We start from the raw sequence: 18,234 nt of genomic DNA, 5'->3' as shown, positions 1-18,234 counted from the left end.
TTCTGCTGAGCTGGCAGACTCCGTGGCAGCAGATCCGCCTCGTGGGAATGAAGCCTAATTGAAAAAAATACTTAAACACTAAACCTTTTTCTGACATTTGGTTAAAATCATTTTTTTTTTTTGCTAGAAAATTACTTAGAACCCCAAACATTATATATATATATATATATATATATATATATATATATATATATATATATATATATATATATATTTTAGTAGAGACCCTAGAGAATAAAATGGTGGTTGTTACAATATTTTATGTCACACTGTATTTGCGCAGCGGTCTTTCAAATGCAATTTTTTGGGAAAAATTACTTTAATGAATTAAAAAAAAAAAAAAAAAACTAATCAGTAATGTTAGCCCATTTTTTTTTTTGTATAATGTTAAAGATTTTACATCGCGAGAATCGTGATCTTTTTATTCTAAGCAAAAAAATCGTGATTCTCATTTTGGCCAGGATCGTGCAGGTCTAATATATACACACACACACACACACACACTGATAAAGTACACACTGATAATATACACACAGTACACACTGATAATATATATACACACACACACAGTAAACACTGATTGTACACATACACACAGGTTTATTTACTAAAGACAAATCCACTTTGCACTTGGAAGTGCAGTCGCTGTAGATCTGAGGGGGACATGCAAAGAAAATAAAAAGAACAGCATTTTTGCTTGTATATGATTGGATGATAAAATCAGCAGAGATTCCTCTCATTACAGATCTTCCTCTCAGATCTACAGCGACTGCACTTCCAAGTGCACTTGTAGTGCAGAGTGGATTTGCCTTTAGTAAATCAACCACACAGTACACACAAACAGTACACACTGATTGTACACACACACACACACACACACACACACACACACACACATAGTACAAACTGGTAATATGATCGAATTTAGGAATCAATGAGGGGTCATCTGCAGTGATGCATTTTGGTTTTGTGCTGCCCTAGACCAGACTAAAAATGGGCGCCCCCCCATCTAAATTTGTCCTTCCCCAGCCGCTTTGAAATTGCGCACACTCGTGCAACGGGAACAAACAACATACATTTTACTATCCATAGGCAACCCTTTAAAAGCCTTCACAGGTTACCACTTTAGATTTACAGAGGTCTGGTGCTAGAATTACTGCCCATAATCTGACATTCACAGTGATACCTCACATGTGTGGGGTAATTGCTGTTTACGTGCGTGCGGGACCGACACACGCATTCACCTCTGCATGGGAGGATGGGGCACTTTTTAAATTTTTTTTTTTTTTTTTAATCAGTAATTTTTCTTTTTTCTTTTTTTTACACTGTTGCTTTCATTTTTTTATAACTTTTATTGCTGTCACAAGGAATGTAAACATCCTTGTGACAGCAGTAGGCATGTGACGAATGCTTAAAAGCATTCAAAACACCAAGATCTGTGTTTTTGAATGCTGTAGATTTGTTAAAACTGGCGCCGATGGTTTGCGAGTAAACCGGGAGTGATGTCATGTCATTGATTGCTTCTGGTTTACTGTTACGAACAGCTGAGCAAAGCCAATGCCGGCCTTGCTTGGCCATCTGGCCAACCGGCGGACGCTCAGGTCTCCCGGTGGGAAGGGAGAGCCACGGAAGGCATCGGGGGGGGGGGGGGGGTGCGTCTGGGATGAGGGACTTTAAAAACCAAACTGTGCCTTCTTGGTTCAATAGACTTCAATGGAGAAGCTGCAGAAATGCACGTAGTGCGTTTTTTTCCCCGCAATTTGTATTTTGCATTTATTAATCCACCCAACAACAAATTAGCCCCCAAAAAAAGCATAAAAAAAGTGCGAAAAATGCGTGTGCAAAAATGCATCGCAAAAAGTACTGCAGAAACGTAACAAAAGCAAACTGCATAGGTGTGACCTAAGCCTAATGGCCCGTACCCAAATCTAACGAAAAATACCGCTTTCGAATCAATCGCACGATAATCTGAACAATATCTTTCGATAGCGGATCACGACAGTTCATTTGATATTATCTGATCGGACCAGCACAAAAAAACATCTTGTACGATTTTCGTTTAATCAGTACAGTTGTCTAAAATTACAAAATAATACATTACTTCCAAATTTTTATTGTTGTATGAGAATTTTTGTAACTTTAGTAACCTGTTCAATCACTTGCGACTAGCAAGTGAAAAATGTTGGATGATCTGTCCGATTTTCAGATCGTGTGTATGGGGCACGGGTTGTACAGGGCATAAGGCTCGGTGTACACCTATGCAGTTTGCTTTTCATCCGTTTCTGCAGTGCATTCTTTATGCTTTTGGCCAACTTGTTGTTGGGTCAATTAAAAAGCGCAAATTGCACGCCTAGAGCTAGGATCCGTATAAACAGTAACCTTTACTTTCTCCTTCAGAGGGGGACCCGCCAGGGAAGCCCCTTATCACCCAGCCTGTTTGCCTTGGCGCTGGAGCCTCTGGCGGTCCTGATTAGAGAATCTGACCGTATTGTAGGTCTTCGGGTCGGCCCTCTGGAGGAGAAAATATCCTTATATGCAGATGACACCTTGCTGTACCTGCAGGATGCTGAATCGTCACTGGATGCTGCCTTGGCAGCCTTTGATGAATTTGGAAGATTTTCAGGAATTCGCATTAATTGGGCCAAATCTGCCTTATTGCCCTTGGATGCGCAGGCCAAGGTGAATGGGACACGGACCCCCTTCCAATGGGTGGAGGAATTCAATTATTTAGGTATTAAAGTAGCAAGGGATCTGAGCTCCTTCCAGCGCCTTAATCTCCAGCCAGTGGTCCAGCGTCTTAGAGATCATTGCTCTCGTTGGGCTAATCTCCCGCTTAATCTTCTTGGTCGCATTAATATTCTGAAGATGATTTACCTTCCCAAATTTACCTATATTTTCAGGAATTGTCCCATCTGGTTATCCCCGTCCTTCTTTAAAGACATAGACAGTAGCATTGGTTCTTTTCTGTGGCAGGGTGCTTCCCCTCGGTTGGCCAGACAAACTCTCCAGCTTCCTGTAAGTTGTGGTGGCCTTGCCTTACCCAGTTTTCTGGTGTACTATTGGGCAGCTATGCTTGTTACAGTGAGGTGGTGGTTTCAGCAATCTAGAGCAAATGCAGCTGTGTGTTTGGAGGCAGCCATAGTGGGTTCTCTTACGGAGCTGGGCAATTTGGTGTATAGGGGCTCCTCTGCGTATCCCTCCCTTCCGACTTCGACTGCGGTGACCCTACGGGTGTGGGCTATGGCCAGGCGACAGTTTATGTGTCCTAATAGGTGGTCCCCCTTTTGTCCCTTGTGGGGCAATCCTTCTCTCCCTCACTTTAGAACTATCCCAGATCCACAACTTTGGGCCCGTTATGGCATTAAGCTGCTAAGAGATGTGGTCCAGGCTGGATCTCTTCTCTCATTTAGGGCTCTTGCAGATAGATTTGCCCTCCCTGCTTGGATGCAGTTTAGGTATCTTCAGTTGCGTCATGCAGCTAGGGCACAGTTCCCATTGCCTCCCAGTCTCAAAGCAGACCCTATTGAGGAGTTGCTGGCACAGGAATCCCTCGCTAAGATTATGTCTACATTGTATTTAGCTCTCATTCAAAAGAATTCACCCAAAATGGAAGCCCTATGGAATAAATGGAAAGCAGATTTACCTGATTTAGATAGAGAAACCTGGGAGGACTGTTTTGAGGATAGCTCTAAATTAGTGATTTCGTCTAGAGACAAGTTGATCCAAACAAAATTCTTACACAGGATATACTACACGCCTCAGAGACTGCATAGAATCTATCCGCTATGTTCCCCAAATTCCCAGCGGTGTCACTCACCGGACAGCACCTTTTTTCACATGTTTTGGACCTGTCCTCCACTATCGAGGTACTGGGCTGAGGTGGGGGAAGCTATTAATATTCGCTTTCAGCTGAATATCCCATTGACACCAGAGTTGGCCCTACTGGGTATCCAGGATGACGAGCAGAGACCTAGATACACTAAGATACTGATTTCGCTATTGTTTTTTTACGCCAAAAAAGAAATCTTATTGAAATGGACCTCTCATTTGCCCCCCACGATGAGATCGTAGGAGGACTCAGTTAACGCAATATTACCATTATATAAGCTAACCTACATGAGTAGAGGGTGTCCTTTGAAGTACGAGCGCATTTGGCGGCCGTGGACGGATCCCACATATAGCACCTGCCCATAATTGTTGAGGCTTGCAAGTGTACTAGTCTTTTCTTGAGGTGATCCTGTGGTGTTTACCTCCCCTATCCCCCCTCCCCTTTCCCCTCCCACCCCCTCCCACAGTACATATACTGTGTACTTTTTGAATTATTGTGTGGTTACTCTACTATCAATGACGCCTGACGTTTTGTACCAATATCTTCAAATTGATATAATCTTTGTATGATTATGATTGTATTTATTTACTGTCCAGACAAAAATGTATCGTAACAACTTCATTTATATTTTTTTTCCAATAAAGACCAACCTTGTTAAAAAAAAAAAATAGCGCAAATCGGGCTGAAATCGCAGCAAAAAAAATGCACTACATGCTTTTCTGCAGCTTCTCCATTGAAGTCTGTTGAACCGAAAATGCACCATTTTGCATTTAAAAAAGTCCCTGACCCTTTCCAAAAACACAGTGGCTGAAAAAAGCATACAGTAGATGTGAACGTGTCCCATAGAAAACCAGGTTAAATGGACTGTACTGAGTTTCTGCAAAAAGTACTAAAAAGCGCATAGATTTTAACCAAGCCTAATGGCCCCTGCACGCAACCAGCGTGTTTTTCTGTGCAGGTCATTGCGGCTGTGCACCAGCCACACAGAACCTAGCCCATAGAAAGGGTTATAGACCCTGTTTTTTTTTTTTTTTTTTTTTGTTTTTACATCTGTGTCCCACTGGGGAGATTTCCCTTAATTTCCTGTCCCATAGCCAAAACAGGAAGTGAAAGGAAATTCCTCCAAAGTGAGCGGATCCCTGGTTGTCACCAGAACCAGTGTACCCATTGGAAGATTTCCCCTCTAATACTGTTCTGGTGGCAATGCAAGATTTGGAATTTTCTTTCACTTTCACTCTCAGTGAGAATGGTCACTGGCTCGAATAGAGAGTGTTAATCTCCCTGTTATAGGCACAGAAAGTGATAATAACCTGAATTTCTTCAGTTATATAGCCCATATTGAGTAATGCAACTGAAGTGTGGGCAAAAACTGTATTGGGGCATTAGCTAGGTACAAGTAAGGTACCTCTAATGATATGTGCCTCTCTGGTGGCCGATATTTCATTTCGGAAGCATGTTACTTGCATGCTGTTCCAGTAGTGAACCTTTACAGATAAGGCTTGAGCACCGGGATCAAAGGTGGGTCGCTCGCTGTGCAGCTCCTCCATCCACATTTACATTTTTGCTTCGGGGTTTAAAGTGATTGTAAAGTCTTGTTTTTTTTTTTTCCTCTAAAAAAACAAAACGTCATACTTACCTGCTCTGTTGCAGTGGATTTGCACAGAGCAGCCCAGATCCTCCTCTTCTCGGCTCCCTCTTCTGTGCTCCTGGCCCCTCATTGCTGTTCAGTGCCTCTACAGCAAGCAGTTTGCTATGGGGGCACCCAAGCTGAGTCATAGCTCCCTGTGTATCTTCAGACACAGAGCCCTGACCCGACCCCGCCCCCTCTTTCCCCTGATTGGCTGGTGACTGATTGACAGCAGCAGGAGCCAATGGCACCACTGCTGTGTCTCAGCCAATCAGGAAGGAAAATCTCGGACGGCTGAGACATTCATGGACCGAGAGGGATCTGAGGCAATGTGTTAGGGGGCTGCTGCACACAGAAGGCTTTTGATCTTAATGCATAGAATACATCAAGATAAAAAACCTTCTGCCTTTACAACTCCTTTAAAGAGGAAGGAAATCCTAACTAGCATAATGAGCTAGTATGTATCGCTTACTAGCCTATTATGTGTCACTTACCTGCAAACTAAGCCAGTGATGTCCCCGCTGGTGGCTGCGTCCATCATCACCCCTGGTGAGTATTTTGCAGCTCTCATTTGTTTTTGAAAATGAAGAAAGACAAGAAAAAACTTTTTTTTTTTCTTTTTTCAATTTTCAAAACTTTGTGACAAAAAGTGAGGTTTGCAAAATACTCACTATACCTCTCAGCAAATAGCTTGGGGTGTCTACTTTCCAAAATAGGGTCATTTGGGGGGGTTTGTGCCACCTGGGCATTCCATTGCCTCCGAAACTGTGATAGGCAGTGAAGAGTGAAATCAAAAATTTACGCCCTTAGAAAGCCTGAAGGCGGTGCTTGGTTTTCGGGGTCCCGTACGCGGCTAGGCTCCCAAAGTCTCACACATGTGGTATCCCCGTACTCAGGAGAAGCAACAGAATGTATTTTGGGGTGTAATTTCACATATTACCACGACATGTTTGAGCAATATATCATTTAGTGACAACTTTGTGCAAAAAAAAAATAAAAATTTGTCTCTTTCCCGCAACTTGTGTCACAATATAAAATATTCCATGGACTCGACATGCCTTTCAGCAAATAGCTTGGGGTGTCTACTTTCCAAAATGGGGTAATTTGGGGGGGGAGGGTTTGAACTGTCCTGGCATTTTATGCACAACATTTAGAAGCTTATGTCACACATCACCCACTTTTCTAACCATTTGAAGACAAAGCCCTTTCTGACACTTTTTGTTTACATGAAAAAATTATTTTTTTTTGCAAGAAATTTACTTTGAACCCCCAAACATTATATATTTTTTTAAAGCAAATGCCCTACAGATTAAAATGGTGGGTGTTTCATTTTTTTTTTTCACACAGTATTTGCGCAGCGATTTTTCAAACGCATTTTTAGGGGAAAAAACACACTTTTTTAAAATTTGAATGCACTAAAACACACTATATTGCCCAAATGTTTGATGAAATAAAAAAGATGATCTTAGGCTGAGTACATAGATACCAAACATGACATGCTTTAAAATTGCGCACAAACGTGCAGTGGCAACAAAATTAATACATTTTTAAAAGCCTTTAAAAGCCTTTACAGGTTACCACTTTAGATTTACAGAGGAGGTCTACTGCTAAAATTACTGCCCTCGATCTGACCTTCGCGGTGATACCTCACATGCATGGTGCAATTGCTGTTTACATTTGACGCCAAACCAACGCTTGCATTCGCCTTAGCGCGAGAGCAGGGGGGGACAGGGAGGGGGGGGTGCTTTTTTTTTTTTTTTTTTTTTTTTTTTTTTTTTTAATAATTTTTATTGATATTTTAGGGAATGTAAATATCCCCTATGATAGTAATAGGTAGTGACAGGTACTCTTTTTTGAAAAAATTGGGGTCTACTAGACCTTAGATCTCTCCTCTGCCCTCAAAGCATCTGTCCACACCAAGATCGGTGTGATAAAATGCTTTCCCAATTCCCCAATGGCGCTGTTTACATCCGACTAAATCTAAGTCATGAAATGCTCGTAGCTTCCGGTTTCTTAGGCCATGGAGATGTTTGGAGCCACTCTGTTCTCTGATCAGCTCTATGGTCAGCTGGCTGAATCACCGGCTGCATTCTCAGGTTCCCTGTTGAGACAGGAGAGCCAGAGAAAAACGCGGAAGACGGTTGGGGGGGGGGGTCATTCCCTCCCACTGCTTGTAAAAGCAGTCCAGAGGCTAATTAGCCACTAGGATTGCTTTTACATGAAAGCCGACCGCTGGCTGAAAAGAATGATACCAAGATGATACCTAAAACTGCAGGCATCATTCTGGTATAACCACTCAAAGTCGTGAATGGCGTACCTGAAGACAAAAAAATGGTTAACAATAAAACACAGTAAACGGTAAAGTATAAAAAAATTGCATACCTGAAAAGCAAACATGATAAAACATAATAACAATAAAACATTGCAGAATAGAATACAGTAAAAAAGAGCAGAACAATAGAGAGAGAGTAGAGAGAGAGAGAGAACAATAAAACGACAACTATTTTTTTTTTTTTTTACACTTTTTTTTGTAACTAACTTTTATAACTGTAACCGGTTCCAGGTTCGGGTCTCTCAAAATGCGATGACATCTTGGGAGACCCTGTGAAAGTGTGCCTAGTCTGTGCAATGCTGTACCCTACGCTAATACTCAACTAGTGTATGGTAGCGTTCAAAACATTCACCAATGCAAAGACCAGGATTGTCAGGACAGGAGGGACAATAATAGCGGGTGTCACGCCTATATCCGCGCTTGCTGCAGACACGACATCTTTTTTGGGGGGGTTCGTTGAGTAGGGGTACTCGGGAGGACATAAAGAAAATGCCTCTCATGCAGCCGACTGCATTTGGTTTAGTATGTGAATGGGGGAAGTACGGGCGCTGCAGAAGTGGTGGGTTCCCAATTATTAGAATTGGCGAATGCAGCAGGAAGGGCATTATGGGCACGATGGGCCTGTGTTTGTCTTCTTGGTGGCGGCGGGACACTACTTGTGCTTACCACCTCACCAGCTTGAACTGCACTTATGGGACTTGCCACGTCACCAAGTGTTACTGCAGTGCTGGTTTGACTACGACCGGGGTGTACTAGGCCGCTGGTGCTTACCAGTTCACCAAAACGCTACCAAAAACACTGTTAGCGATCGCAGGGATCAGGCCTGACTCTGCAAACGCTGCAGTTATGTGTTTAGTGTTTTGTGACAGTGATCGATCGATACTGCACTTGGATGGGCTGGGCTGGGCTGGGCCGGGCGGAGGGGCAAAACGCAGGTGCTAGCAGGTATCTGGGCTGATCCCGCTAACACTACGTTTTTGGGAACCCTAAACTGCTGGGGATGCTAGTATAGATCTGATCCGATCAGATACTATACCACTAAGGGAGGTGTACGGTGCATGCGTGGGTGTTAGCGGTACTGGCGCTAACCTGACGCTGCCTGGGGCTGGTGCTTGCCAGTTCACCAAAACGCTACCAGAAAAACTGTTAGCGATCGCAGGGATCAGGCCTGACGCTGCGAACGCTGCAGTTATGCGTTTAGTGTTTTGTAAGTGACAGTGATCGATCGATACTGCACTTGGGTGGGTTGGGCTGGGCGGAGGGACAAAACGCAGGTGCTAGCAGGTATCTGGGCTGATCCCCCTAACACTGCGTTTTTGGGAACCCTAAACTGCTGGGGACGCTAGTATAGATCTGATCGGATCAGATATTGATCCGTTCAGATACTATACCACTAAGGAAGGCGTATGCTGCGTGCGTGGGTGTTAGCGGTACTGGCACTAATCTGACGCTGCCTGGGGCGACACATATCACCGCCGGGCGATCAGGGGGCTAAACCTTTATTCGGTAATAAACGGCGGGTTCCCTGACACTATAAAAAATAAACGAACTAACCAGCGCCACCCGTAACAGTTATACGGTGATCAGTGGTGAAAGGGTTAACTAGGGGGCAATCAAGGGGTTAAAACATTTATTAGGTAGTATATGGGTGTCCCTGACGCTATAAAACGCTGACGGCGAACCTAAATATTTACCTCCCTAACTAGCGTCACCAGCGACACTAATAGAGTGATCAGAAAAATGATCGCTTAGCGACACTGGTGACAGGGGGTGATCAAGGGGTTAATACTTTCTTAGGGGGGGTTAGGGGGGTAGCCTAGACCTAAAGAGGGCTAACCCTAACTGCCCTACCACACTAACTGTCACAAACTGACACCATGCAGTAATCAGAAAAAAAAAAAACTGCTTGGTGTCAGTGTGACGGGGGGGGGGGGGATCGGGGGGTGATCGGGGGGTTGATTGGGGGTGTAATGTGTGCCTGGCATGTTCTACTGTATGTGTGTGTGTTGTGTACTCACATTACAGTCTTCTCTCCTCGGCACCGGAACGGAAAATGCCAAGCCGAGGAGAGATGACATCATTTCCTCTGCCTCTGTGTACAATACAGAGGCAGGGAAATGATCTAATTGGCTGGGCGCGATCGCGAGGGGGGGGCCACGAATGGATGGCCTCCCCCTCACCTCCGATTGCCGGGGAAGATTTGCCGACCGCCGCAGGCACCGGGGGGGGGGGGGGGCGATCGGACCCCCCACCCGCGGGCAGGCAAGGACGTACCTGTAAGTCCTTTTGCCTGCCCGTGCCATTCTGCCGACGTACATCGTCGTGCAGCGGTCGGCAACTGGTTAAGTAAAGCTTGGGACTCCTCTGCCTTTGCCCTGGGTCATGCACTGGCCGCCACATGAGCAGGGCCATCTTAATAGCATCATGGGCCCCTGGGCAAGGTAATGCACTGGGGCCCCTACAAACCTTCCCCAATTTACACACCTACTCTCAAGAATGAAAGTATAAATAGTTGATAGATTTTAATTTTTAACACTATAAACAAAAAAAGAGCGACAATTATAAAAAAAAACAATATTTTTTTTACTTTCTGCAAAATGTAAAAAATCTATTTAGGCCAATATGTATTCTGCTACATATTTTTGGTTAAAAAATCCCTGCCATATTGCGGCGGACAAATCAGATACTAAGTGACACTTTTGGGGACCAGTGACATGAATACAGTGATCAATGCTAAAAACATGTACTGTCACTGTACTGACACTGGCAAGGAAGGAATAAACATCAAGGCTGATCAAAGGGTTAACTGTGTGCCTTGTGAGTGCTTGCTAACTGTGTGCCTAGCCTGTGCTTGGTTACTGTGGGGAGGCGCTTTTACTAAGGGGAGGCATTGATCCATGTTCCTGGTTTGCAGAAATACAGGATCAATGCCTTCCCTACTGACAGAACGGCAATCTGTCTTGTTTACATAGGCAGACTGCCATTCTGCTTGTGTCCCAAATAATTGGTGGGTGCCAACGGAAATAGTCTGCTGGACCCGCTGATTGGCTCCCGCTGTGTTCAACCCAGTTCCCACTGTGTCCAATTCCAGGTCTGGGGTGGAAGTGCAGGATCACGCACTAGGTACGTGATCCGGTGCAGGAGAGCTGCTCCACCACTGTATATATAGAGTATACGGTTGGCAAGCGGTTAAAAAAAGAAAGCACAGCATGTTGTAACACAGCAGCTAGACTGAATTTCTGACAAGACAGCAGCTGGGGGTGTTCAAATGCTGGAACCACGATGCTTTGCTTTGTGACTGCAGCAAGAATTATATCACCAGTTGCATTTGGCGGGCACTACTGCCTACCAAATCAAATAAAAGAGTCCGTGCTGCAACTTTCCCATAACCATGTGCAATGCACATAGTTGTGGTGGGGGTGATGCAGCATTTAGGCCCCATTCACACCTGAGAGTTTTGTAGCTTGAAGCTTGAAGCCTGAAGCTACAAAATGCTGGAGGGGAAAAAATAAATTATTCTCTATGGAGATGGTTCACATCTCCACTCCAAAACGCCTGAAGCCAGAACCTCCAAAATGCCTGAAGCTCAAACAAGTTCTGGAACCTTTTTTAGGCAGATTTGGGCGTTTTTCTGCTTTTTACATCGGTGACCTTTCGACCTGTACAAATTGCGGGAAATTGCGTCAAAAATGAGCAACTTTCTGCCTGAAAACGCTACGCTCATGTGTGAATAGGGCCTTAGGGGGTTAAAACAGGTGTGAGGAGGCGACACATCGCCTCCTCACTGCCTGTGTAATAACCCTGAAAAGCAACCCATGCGCGGCAGTATTTTACAGATAGGGCCGGTTCACACTGCTGTGCTGTCTGACATCGGACTGATTTGCACCACACTGCAAATCACATGCGATGTCTGTGCGATACAGAATGAATGGCTCAAATTGCACTGCTGAAGAATCACATGTGATTTGAACAGGAATGTGCTTATTGTTCAAACTCGCATGCAGTTTCCCGCACCACATAGTGTGAACCGGCTCAGAGCAGCAGAGGGGGGGTGTTTGGACAGTGGACTTGCCAATTTTACAGCCCCTTGTCTCCTCCAATTGCAGTTTTTATGCTGCAGCTGCACACACACCCCTATCTAGCACCATGCTGCATGTGTATGTACCCATCAGGGGGTGGGGTTGCTATCCCGGGCACAGCAGGGAATCAGGGATTGGTCAGTTTACAGGTGTCTTCAGCACACTAAGGTCCTGTGCTGTTCACTCTGAATCCTCCTGTGAAAATATGAGTGACAGTGCTGGATCGGCACAAGCAGCTACCAAGGCAGCACAGTTCACTGTGCACTTAACCCGCTGCCGTGGAGGCGGAGCTGCCGACATTCAGTTCACTCAGGGAAGAGTAAAGGAGAGGAGAGTTGGGAGAAATGGCAGCCAGCCTAGCAGAAGTAGAACAGAAGCGGCCGCCCGCAGCCGCCTGACTCTCGAGACTGGCGCTGATGGCTGTCAGTTGTCCATGCAGAGACCAGACTGCAGTCCTTCCAGCTGACCTCCCCTTAGCTATTATGCTTCCTGCATGGTAATTTATTGTGACAGAACCGGCCCTAACTGGGGCCCCAGGCAGTGTCCAGGGGTGCCCGCTCAGTAAGACAGCCCTGCACATGAGTAACAAGGAACTTGGATGTCTATGTCAAACGGTTGGATCGTCTTCTTTCCTCTAACACACTCATGGAGGAAATTAGAGAATATCTCCCACTTAAGTCAGTAGCTTTTTTGGCGGACGCTGTGACTGATTTAGTGAAATCCATTGCCAGAACCTCTGCCCTTGTTAATTCAGCTAGGCGTGCAATATGGCTTAAATCCTGGGAGGGTGACATCATACCTAAAAATAAATTATGTGCAATCCCTTTCAAAGGAAAGGTTTTGTTTGGCTCTACTTTAGAGACAGTTTTGATGCGCTCCTCTTGAGAAGAGTAAGAAATTCCCTGAAAAACGTAACAAATTTCGTAACAAGAAACCTTTTTGTGGTCCTCAGGGCAAGCCGGAGTCAAAAATCAGGCTAAAAGGAAGTGGTCCTTTAATAGAGATAAGGCCAAGATTGGAGGACTCTTTATTCCTGCAGCCCCTTCCAAGAGCACTCAGTGACGCCAGGCCGGAGGTAGGAGGAAGACTGTCCCTTTTTTTCAGTCAATGGGAAAATATTACAGAAAACTCCTTTGTCCTTCAGATAATACAGTCAGGTTACAGGCTGGAATTTAACCTTCCCCCACCCTGCAGGTTCTTTTTCACCCGGCTGCTGAGAGACCATGTAAGGAAACAGGCGATGTTAAATCTAGTTTCCCAGTGGGAATTAGAACAGGCAATTGTTCCAGTGCCAGACAATCAAAAATTCTGGGTGCTTTACTCTCACTTGTTCCTTGTCCAGAAGCCTTCCGGCAGGTTTCGAATGTTGATCAATATGAGCCTGCTGAACAAGTTTCTGGTATTCTGAAAATTTTGGATGGAAAATATTTACACTGTGAGAAATCTTTTACCCTGGACCTCCAAGATGCGTACTTGCATGTACAGATTTGTCTAGAGCAGCGATGGGGAACCTTGGTACCCCAGATGTTTTCCCATGATGTTCATGCACTCTGCAGTGTAGTTGAGCATCATGGGAAATGTAGTTCCAAAACATCTAGGGTGCCAAGGCTCGCCATCACTGGTCTAGAGCATCAAAAGTTTCTGAGGTTTTGCAATCCTGGTCCGCGTCATTGGCAATTCAGAACCTTGCCCTTTGGCCTCTCGGCAGCCCCGAGAATATTTACAAAAATGATGGCAGAAGTTATGGCGTTCCTAAGGAAGTTTTGATCGTCCCCTATTTGGACGACTTCCTAATTTTTGCACAGGATCAGCAGAAATTAGAGAAGTATTTATCTCTGGTTCTCCAGACCCTACAGAGGTTAGGTTGGAAAATCATTCAGGAAAAGTCCTCACTGGTCCCCTGTCAGTCCCTAGCCTTCTTAGATTATCAGATAGACACAGTGAATTTAGAAAATTTTCCTGACGAGAGAAAGTGGAAAAAATTATTCTGTCAGTCCAAACTTTCTAATTACTCCCACAGACTTCTTTACGCCAGATTAGTTGTTGGTGTTAATGAGGGCAGCCATCCCAGGAGTTTCACGGGCTCAACTGCACTCAAGGACCCTTCAAGCATTTCTTCTCAAGTCATGGAATCGCAAGAAAAGTGTCCTGAATCAACTAGTCCCCCTTTCAGCGGCAGATTCTGTAGATCTGTCTTGGGAAATAGCTTAACATTTAGTATTGGGAAGACCATGGGCTCAGAGCACACCAGTCAAAATTACCACAGATGCCAGTCTCAGGGGTTGGGGTGCCCATTCAGACGACTGGCATACTCAGGCAGTTTAGCAGCCAGAAGAAGCGAATCAGTGGTCAAATTAGAGTTTCTGGGAGTAGGCACAGCCTTACGCGCATTGGTACCTAAAATACAGGGTAAAGAGATTTTGGTCTTCACAGACAATGCCACGATTATGGCATATCTGAACAAACAGGGGGGGAACCCGTTCAGAGAGCCTGCTGTCTCTGTCCCAACAGATCTTATTTTGGGCAGCGACAACAGTTTCCTCAATTTCAGCAGTACACATCAGGGGTGTTTCTAGGGACGGATGCACTGAGCTTCCCATGGACCTTTGGGCTAGCGTATGCCTTTCCTCTATTTACTCTACTACCTCTGGTAATCCGAAAGATCATTCGGGAACAGGCAAAGGTGATTTTGATAGCCCCTTGGTGGCCCAGGAGGAGCACTAAAGGTGCTGTCGGTGGCTCCTCCTTGGACACTTCTGGAGCGCAAGGATCTCCTCCTGCAGGTCTGGTTTACCATCCAGGCCCTCAGATTTACCATTTGACGGCCTGGATGCTGAACGGTGCATCTTACAACTGAAGGGTTGTTCATAAAAAGTTGTCAACACTATACTATACTAAGTAGTCATAAATTAGTCACTAGGAAAATTTACGGGAAAATTTGGAAGACTGTCAGGTCCTGGCAGAGGAGGAGAGGGAGTGACTCCTTTTCTCTGCCTTCTGTCTTGGATTTCCTCCAAAGTGGTGTTGACAAAGGTTTATCAATTAGTACCCTGCAAGTGCAAGTTGCTGCCATGTCAGTTTTCTTGGATAAGAGGCTTGCTGAATATATATATAAGAGATTTCTCTTGGCAAGATCTAGATTCACCCTGAGTTCCTCTTTTATTTAGTGGCCCCAAGAAGGGTACTAAAGCATCCAGAAGTTCCATCGCTAGATGAATTTGAAACACTATTGTCTGGGCATACAGATTTTCCAATCAGGCCCCTCCTGAAAAAGTCAGAGCCCATGCTACCAGATCATTAGCTACGTCATGGGCAGAATGAGTGGGAGCTTCATGGGAAGAAATTTCCAAAGCAGCCGTCTGGTCTTCTTCACATGCCTTCATCAGACACTATAGAGTTCAGATGCTCTCCAGCCAGGACCTTTTACAGGCTGTGATCCCTCCCTAAGGTATGCAATCTTGCTTATCCTCTCTAAGTAAGCTGTCCTGTAAGATGAAGGGTGAAAACCCCCATTAGACTTACCGGTAACCGTATTTCCATGAATCTTCCAGGACAGCATCCAGATTCCCATCCCTTCTTTTTGTCCGTTTTTCACGGCTTAGTTGGAGGTTCCTTCACAACCTAGGTGTTCTTAAGTTGGGAGTATTTTTTCTTCCTTACGCACATGGTGGAGGTTCTCTATCTTCAATACAAACATAGGTGCAAGGGAAGGGAGGGGCATTTCAAAGGCTTTCTGATTTGTGTTTCCTGTAGAGTTTTGTGTTTTCTGGTGACATGCTTCATTTTCCAAAAGCAATTCTAAGGCATCAATGACAAGGAGTTCATCTTTACATCTTTATCCCCCTAGATGTAACTAATTGTACCCTCATGAGCGGTATCCAGGTTTCTATTTTTTTTTTTTTAAGAGTTTATATTGTAAGTGTTGCACTGTAAGATTCCTAATAAATCTTTTTAAAGTGTTTGTTAACCCAAAAAAAATAAATAAAATAAATTCTGTTAAGTTCTGTGGGGTAGGACCCCACTGTCGCCATTTTACTCATACAGCGCTGTTTTATCCATTCAAATGTGAGTTTATTTCTTTTTAATAAATTTGTTAAAATTTTTTACGGAATTACACTATGTGGCCTTTTTTCCATTTAACCTAACCGTTATGCAATTGGGGCATCACTCCTGAGGGACACACCGGTTTATGGATTATCGCAGGTCTTCCTCGCAACTTCCATAGAATTACATTGGCTGGTTTACAACACAAGCTTGTTTGACCCATCGAATGTACGTTTCTTTGGGTTCAAATGTTCCAGTAAGCCTCCCTATTGTCGGTGGTGGTGCTTTTCTCACTTCATGATTTCACGTGCACATTGTCATGATCCACAGATGAAGTTGTTCTTTATATGGGACTCACAACATTCCATTTGTGATGTCTCCTTTGTTTTTAATTTTGATGATGCACTAGTTCTTATTGTACATGTGATGTTGACATTTCACTTCTCATATTAGCGCTACACTTTTCTGTTTTTCTTATTGTGCACATATCCTACTGGCCGTGTTAGCTGCTCATCTCTCCGGGTGACGCAGAATTATTTGTTACACTTTGTAACGCTGGATACCAAATCATATATGTTGTCATCTGTGACAAGTACCAAAATACAATATTGTTGTTGGGATAAATAGATGGCTGTTCAATCTTTTTTAGGACCAACTTTCTAATATTAGGACAAGAACCAACCCTAATATAACCATGCACTTTATTGATGCATGGATCCAACACACAGTTCAAATAATAGTAAGGAGGTGACAGACTAGCTAGGAGGGGGAGATTGTTTCTCCCCAAGCAGAAAAGAGAAACATTTTGGGGGAAGATCTGAAATGAGGGGAAGCTCTGCTGATTTTATCATCCAATCATGTGCAAGCTAAAATGCTGTTTATTTTCCTTGCATGTCCCCCTCAGATCTACAGCGACTGCACTTTCAAGTACACTTGAAGTGCAAAGTGGATTTGCCTTTAGTAAATAACACCCGTTGAGTCTTTGCTCTCAATAAAAGCATACCAAAGGACATGAAATATGAGTGAGATGTCACAATTTTTTAAAAATTCATTGTAATCCATTATCCCCCCTCCCCCCCCCCCCTTTTTTTTCCTGCTGAAAGTCTGTATGTAATCCTGACAATCAGAATCCTATAGTCTCTCATAATTTTCAATATTCTTAACACATTTATTGCATCTGTTGCATTAATAGGATGAACCAATTAGTATTTAACCCCCCCTATCCATAGGATTAGACCTATATATTAGGGTGGAAGGATACAGGCCGTTTGAAAAAACGTCGGCAAATTAAGTTATTAAAACATCCCTGGAGGTATCCGAGTCTGTCTGTGTTCAACTTGGGAAGCTAGGATAAGTTCTTAAGGCTTAATGTACACAGGAAGTTTTACAACCTCCCCTGAACGATTTAACTTGACAGATGGTAAAAAACGTCCATCATGCCACGTTTAGGTTTAGAAGCGTATTTTAAAAAAATATTTTTTTTTGCAAATAGTCAAAAATGAAAAACGCCTGTAAACAAAAACGTAGCTAAACGCGAGTTACAGCATTTACAAGCGGTTACAGGCATTTGGCTTTTTTAAGTACCTCTGAACATCCGTCCTGAACGCATTTTTTATTGCTTCTAAAAACTCAACTGCCTAGAAACTGCCATAAACGACCCTGTGTACATGTACTGATAAGATAACAGAGGAGAGTTCAGGGGCAGCTGAAAAAAAACGCCCAACTGCTCCTAAACGTCCGTTTACCAGCAGCAGTCTACATGAAGCCTAATGTAGCATGGAACCCAGAGGCTGTAAACAGAATCTGAAAGGGGCTTGAGAGTGGGTTCAAGCTTACCATTTCTCAGTCACTTACCTGGAACAAGCATACAGATTAGAAAGGTAAAATGCCTAATAAGCCTACTTATTTCTGCTTCATGACCTAGTGCCCAACCAGCAGCCCTTTGGCACGATTTGTGTAGCCCTCGGGGCCCCACCTGATACTAATCTGTGTTTCCCTATTGTCCTGTTATAGTAGTGATTTCTAGTAGTCTCAACTAATAGGTCTCCAGTCTGACTTTCTCATGCAGCTTGTCCCCGGTCTTCAACAATTCCTAAGCATGTTCACAGTCTACTTCACCAGGCCCGCAGTCTCTGACAATCTCTTGAATCATGTCCAAAATCTCTGACCATCTCGCATTGTGTGTATGCTGTCTCTGACCATCTTTTGTATCATGCCCATAGCCCATTGTGTGTCTGCTGTCTCCAATTATGAATAGTCACTAACTTTTATGTGTCGCCCTTTGGTGAGGTCAGGGGGCCACACTTGAGGTCCCCCATACCGA

This window comes from Aquarana catesbeiana, linkage group LG03, assembly GCF_042186555.1.
Source record: "Aquarana catesbeiana isolate 2022-GZ linkage group LG03, ASM4218655v1, whole genome shotgun sequence".
NCBI classification, from domain to species: domain Eukaryota; kingdom Metazoa; phylum Chordata; class Amphibia; order Anura; family Ranidae; genus Aquarana; species Aquarana catesbeiana.
The sequence above is the reverse complement of the archived record's forward strand: the minus strand, read 5'-3'. Positions refer to the sequence as shown.